Genomic DNA, 6,575 nt, shown 5'->3' on the forward strand with positions numbered 1-6,575 from the left:
GTAACCACTCAGAGATTGGGGTGGAATGCAACACTCAGGTGACAAAAGGCCAGCATAGATTTACTCCCAAGTACACCAGGCTTCGTAGAGTTCCTTGTTTCCAGAGACAGACCCATTATTATTATCATCATCATCATTATTATCATCATTATTATCATTATTACTATTAATATACCGCCCTATATCTGGGGGCTCAGGGTGGTTCACAGAATAAAATCAAGATATAAAACCACAAAATACCTAATAAAAATAAAAACAACAACCCAATAGCCCGCCCCCCCAAAAAAACATTTTAAAAGGGCATAGGATGTAAATCGGATCAACCAAAAGCATGGTTAAAAAGGAACGTTTAAGCTATCAATTTTGTTCTTCTATCACCACTTCTGCAGCTATTCTAGAAGGACAGCTCTCCTTGCTCTCACTTGTGTGTCGAGGTCCCCAGGTCCACCCCAAATAACTCACACATCACACAGAAATTTTTGTTTAAGATTTTTGGCATAATTTTGGCCACAACTTTATTAAAATACAAATTTGTGAGTGGTTTCTTAGGCATTGGTTGCGACTATCTGCCCCCACCATGGGAGACAGACTGACATTCCGCACGATGCAAAAGTCAGAATAGGGGAATACACTTGGGGGTTACGCGGAGCAGGGAACCTGCCCTCACCCCAAATGCAACCAGGAGCTCATTGCTAGAGCCCGAGCCCCCTTGACAGAGTGGACAAGCAGTAGTTAGCCCCCAATTCCTTTAATGGAATCCCTTGCAGCAGCAGCATTAGAGGGGCAGGCACTCAACCACTTCCCCTCAATCAACCAAACCATAAACCAATGCCTAACTGCAACCTTACATGTGGCCCCAGCCAATCAGCCAGATGGACAAAATTCCTACCAGGCCCCCGCTCCAAAGCAGACGACCCCATGACAGGCATAGCAAGGTCAAAGCGAACAACCCTATTCTAGGGGGGGGGGGGTCGGGCAATCCGATGCACGGGCGAAAAGAGGAAGCCCTAGCCTCGTGCAAGGAGTTTTAGTATTTCTGGCTGTCAATCAATAAATGACAACATTAACTTCTTCCCAACAACAAGGGAAGCCCCAATCGCATCAGTGGCCAACGATCAATTATCCCGCCCTCCAACTCTGGAGTGTCCTGGAGGCCCCCACCGCAATACGTGCTCTCCATGAAGGAGAACACGCTTTCCCATCACCCTCAGTTAATACGAGAGCATTCTGATGATTTGAAATGAACGTGGCTTTGGTTCTAGAAGAAAACCAGGCTGTCCGAAGACTAGAGCTCAAGGGACTGGCTGCCCTCCCTCTGAAGCAGCAGCTGTGTGCCCTGGGGGAGCCGCTGGATCCACGGGCGACTCAGGTAGCCTTGGTGGCTGGGAGACCTTTACCCACCTTTGGAAATCCTTACCTATCTGTTTTAGGAAGGAACCCTTGCTGTGCTGTTTCAAATGCCTGCAAAAACCTTTATTTTGTTTTAGTAAGCTTACACAGACATTTTGCTGGTTTTATCTGTGTGCTACTGATTGCTTATATTATTTTTTGTAGGCTTATTTAAAAAATGGCTTGGGTATTGCTAACTTAATTTAGTTTTGATTACACAACTTGTGTGTTTTGACATGATGTCTCAGACACTAGGTGTCACTGTTCCACTTACATTTATTGACATTTTACTGTCTGTGACAATTTACTCTATCCTGATCCCATGTTGCAGGCCCAGAGATACTGACATGTGAAGTGCCGCCTCCCTCTCTCCCTCTTCTCTCACTCCCAGCCAAAGATGCCTGTTTCTGAACTTAAGCAAGCTCAGAAAAAGTGCCAGAAGAAATAAATGTCTGGAATCTGGAGCTGCCACACATGCCATGTTTTCAATTTGTACTCCACCCTCTCGAAAGCTTGCAATCAGTTGCCGTGCAAATAGTAAATGAATGCAAAGCACAGCATAGAAACACCTTAAAACACCTTGGTAAGCAAAGAACACTGGTTTGAAAGAGAAATAATTGAAGAACAACCCTGTGCATGTTTACTCAGAAGTAAGCTTTTACTTCAGTCAGTCAGATTGATTATCAAGTAAGGCTTGCAGGCTTAGGCAGCTGATACAATATTTAAAAACCAAAACAAAATGGTTCCGGGAGTCTTTCTCCCAGGTGTGCTTCCTAAAAACCCACAACCAGAGACCCTATATAATAACAGTATGTTGAACCGCAGGGGCCCGGATTAGAAGTGTGTCCCTACGATATGACCAGACCAGTCTGGATGGGATTTTAAAAACTAAAAGCAGAATCATCAGGGCCGGGGGAACACTCCAAGCTGTTTCTCTGCACTAGCTAATTTCGATAATCATTGAGACCTGGAGCCTTTTCCATTATATAAAGCTTTTTTAATTGCATAATGTTCATTCTTAATCAATATGAGATTGTGGTGAGATCTTCCAAGAGCAATATTACTGGTTTTCATTCCAGTGAGGGGGGGGGCACTGGAAGTGCCAGGCTGCCTTTTGTTAATTCAAGGAGAGCGGAGTGGAAGCCTGACACACACTCCACAACCCAGACATCCCTTTAATGCTTAAAGAATAAGGACGTAGACTTGCTAATTCTTGGGTAGAGAGAAAGAAATGTGTTTTAAAAACACAAACAAATTTTACAAATTTTGATGTAGAAATCTAATCCAGAAATTCAACATCTCTAGGCCGCAGAACCAAAATTTGATGGTGAAAAAGGAATACCAACTGCCTGGGGTTTTTCCCCACCACCTGTTCAAGGAGATGTCTCATGATGAATTTGATGAATAAATAAAATTAGTACATAATGTACTAAATGTACATAATGTGCAGAAGCAGGACCTGTCAAATGCTGAATGTGCTCCATTTTGCACTCCCCCTGTGTTTCTTGTTGTGCTGCTAATTTGTGCCCCCCCCCCCCGCCATTGTAATTCAAGCCTTCCATTTCCTATTGCAGTGTTCTGAGGTGATGTTTGGAGCTTATATTTGGTGCTATGAATAAAAGCCCCCCATCCAATGACTATCATCAGTGCAGGTAAGAAAAAAAATTATTTTATTTTTTATCATCTACAATACTGTTTTATTTATTTTATAGTACAGTACATTGTTTATTGCTTTCATTTTGTGGATCAATGGTCTCATTGGATAGTAAAATTCATGTTAAATTGCTGTTTTAGAGGTTGTTTTTAAAAGTCTGGAACATTACTTTCTATGGGAGATCAAGCCGTGGTTTTGAAATGCTGTGGTTTTGGAACAGACTTCCAGAACGGATTAAGTTTGAGAACCAAGGTACCACTGCACTTAGGGTGTTAGATAATTGACCTTTCCTCACAGCATCCCTTATTTGCCCCTCTGATTTGCATGGAAGTATGTGACAAACTCTGGGGAAGGGAGCATTTCATAAGGGAGTAGATCCAGCAGACAGACTAACCATATCAACTTAGAAATAAGTCCAGTTGACTTAACTGGGTATTACTGCTAGGTAAGTGGGGTTTGGATTGTAGCCCAAGACTGCAAGCCTACATGCATTTGTTGGGAGTAGTCTTGTTGAACTTACAGAGATTTGATTCCGAGTAATCATACATAAGATCCGACTGCATACAAAACAGAAGCCACGGCTGCTACTCTTGTGTATAAAAATAGGCATAAAGGCCTCACTTCCTCAAACTCTTAACTTTTATTTTTAATATGGTGTATTTTTGCACTGTGTTGGTTCATTTTCCATACCTTTTTATGAATGAATCTTATTTTTCATCTTCAAATTAACTTTATTCTCTATAGACATCTAACACTTTTCATATATTCTCAGGCATCTCTAAGGGAAAGAAGCGTCACTCTAGGCAAAGTCCGTGCTGTAGAGCATATTGATGTGCTAAAACATTAAGTCATTATTAAGCGTTCTAATAAAATGCTTTCCTAAAAAAAGAATATCCCTTGTTACAGACTCTGAGCCGAGAAAATGGATTTCAGTCCAGGTTCAATATTTCTAAATCAATCTGTGATCTATTTTCTCCCACTAATGTTTGTGTCAAGAGGAATTATTGCTTAATTATATGAAATGATCTGAAAAGAAACAATTACCTTATGTTGTTTAAGAAATATTTCAGTTAGAGTTGCCTCTGATTAGACAGCAACAGCCGAGGAAAACATTTTGAATAAGGGCCTGATCCACCAAAAACAAGCGAGTTCCCCATCCTTATCTAAGTCAGCCTTGGACCAGAATCCTAAGTGGGAAATTCTCAGGAGAAAACTTTTTCATTAAGAGCCATAAGAGAATAGCATCAATTGCAAGTCTCAAGAGGGGTTTGTGTGTTTGTGTGCTGGGCCATTTAAAACGCATGAATATTTTTGGTTGAAGAATCGTGGAAAGCTTCCTTTTAAAAGAGGTTAGAAAGCAGAGGGTCAAAGGATGAGATTTGCTGCAAGCATTTTTTTAAAAAAGAAGAAGAAGGGGAAAAAACCCAACAATATACCAAGGCCAACCTGGTGTTGCATTCTATAACTCTCTGTGTCTTAGAGGTTTGTCCTGAGCAGGAGCCAGAAGTTGGAGATGGGAGGAGCAGAGAAAAATTGACAGACTGAATTAGGCTGAGAATGTGACTGAGTGCAATTAAGAACGGTCTCCCTATGAATCCCTGAAATCTCATGGCTAAGGGGGCAGATATTGAACAAAGATTGGTGACAAGCTTTTCTAAAGAACCCAGCACTCCACAGTAAGCCTGAAAGAACAGGACACAGGTTTGCATCCCTGTCCCCATCACTGCTTCAGACCTTTGCATCCCTACCTATAGCTGATCACTGCCATGGTAAGGGTAAAGGTAAAGGTACCCCTGCCCGTTCGGGCCAGTCTTGCCAGACTCTAGGGTTGTGTGCTCATCTCACTCTATAGGCCGGGAGCCAGCGCTGTCCGTGGCCAGCGTGACAAGCTGCATCTGGCGAGCCAGCGCAGCACACGGAACGCCGTTTACCTTCCCGCTAGTAAGTGGTCCCTATTTATCTACTTGCACTTAAGGGTGCTTTCGAACTGCTAGTTTGGCAGGCGCTGGGACCGAACGACGGGAGTGCACCCCGCCGCGGGGATTCGAACCGCCGACCATGCGATCGGCAAGTCCTAGGCGCTAAGGTTTTACCCACAGCGCCACCCGCGTCCCTATACACTGTATAGGGACAAAGTAACAAAGTATTCATCGAACTCTGTGTACAAAGCAAAGAGAAACCCGGCTTCTCAAACTACCTAGAAGGAGCTGTACTCCAAGGCCCAGGAAGGACTGTGGGAAAGAAGCTCTAGTCCATTCGCAGTAGAAAGATCAATGTTAACACGGTTATATCACTCCTCCCAAGACTAGTGTTGCAAAGGTCATATAGATTCACAGCTGGAGCAGAAAATTGCAAAACCTTACCGAAAGGACAAAGGCTATGCTCATATTTGAAATTAAATCTAGAAATAAAGCTGCCCACCAGAGGAACATGTCGAGGGTCTTTGCGCTTCAGATGTAGTTGGTAATGATACAACCAAATAATCTGCTGCAACTAAGTAATCAGGGGGCATTTTTTTAAGCAAAGCTTGGCAAAGAATCCAAGGAAATCCAATTTTCTGGTTGGCTTCTCCCAAAAGTTACAGAATGGCCATCTAATGATCCATTTATTGCAAATGTGGGGAACGCATTACTCTCCTTTCCAGGCACACTGCTGTAGACCTTGAGTCGGTGCAGCCTGGATAAGTCGGGGGGGGGGGGGGGGGAGCCGGTTGCCCTTCACTTCTGTTATGCCTCAAAATGTACCGAGAAAGTTATTGGCATCCGTTGCGCACCTGATGGTTGGCTGTTTTCCTTTCTGGTGGAGCAGAGCATATGTTTGCTTGAAGATGAAAAGACACAGGAGCAGAATAAATGAAGTTAGCGGAAGAATCAACACGGCCGTGTTTTCCTTTTAAAAATGGTTTGAAGTGCATTTGAAAAACCCTGAAAGCAGGTTAGCGTTTTCCTAGGCTCTACTTGGACATATTGGAATTTTATTTTTAATCTCATGATGCCCTGAAACACACCTCAGATGCTGCCATAGGTATGTGAACACCTAGCAAAATGATTGGCAAGGATCTGAAGAGTAAAAATATTTTCAAACTGGGCTGGGTAGGAATCCAGCACCCATGTCATTCACAGACAGCTGGTTATAAAAACAGAACCTTAATTCCTTTGGCAGGGATTTGAGGTAAAGTCAAACAAATGACTTCCCATAAATAAATTTTATTCTTTGTTTCTTTATGTTTTGATCACCACATTATCCCAAAGTCTCTGCTAACAATATTAACAACAAAAGAAAAAGAAACAAAGGTGCTGCCAAAAAACCCCCTCACCTGTGGGGAGGCGGGGGGGGGGCGGTTCTCACACCACCTCAGCAAGGCTCACCTAACTGGAATGTGGTGGCACTTTGGAATAAAGAAATTCCAAAACTGCTTCATAGCAGTTGCTAGCTATATTTTAAATGTGCTTGTCGGTGGTGGTGGTGGGTTATTGGTTTGTGTTTTTTGTTTGTTTGTTTGTTCTTGTTTTTATTATGTATTTTGCATTTA

The 6,575-nt window shown here is 42.7% G+C and overlaps 1 long non-coding RNA gene across 2 annotated transcripts; it reads left to right on the forward strand.

The window, feature by feature from the left end:
- The first annotated feature begins 1,297 nt into the window (after positions 1-1,297).
- On the forward strand, positions 1,298-5,944 carry LOC310684200. Of its 2 annotated transcripts, none has more exons than XR_014514715.1 (3): positions 1,298-1,369; positions 2,964-3,041; positions 5,852-5,944. It is a non-coding gene; the product is annotated as an uncharacterized lncRNA (long non-coding RNA). The 2 variants fall into 2 exon arrangements; XR_014514716.1 differs by lacking the exon at positions 1,298-1,369 and adding an exon at positions 1,745-1,972.
- Positions 5,945-6,575: the final 631 nt, after the last annotated feature.

This window comes from Podarcis tiliguerta (assembly GCF_965153285.1).
Source record: "Podarcis tiliguerta genome assembly, chromosome: 1".
NCBI classification, from domain to species: Eukaryota; Metazoa; Chordata; class Lepidosauria; order Squamata; family Lacertidae; genus Podarcis; species Podarcis tiliguerta.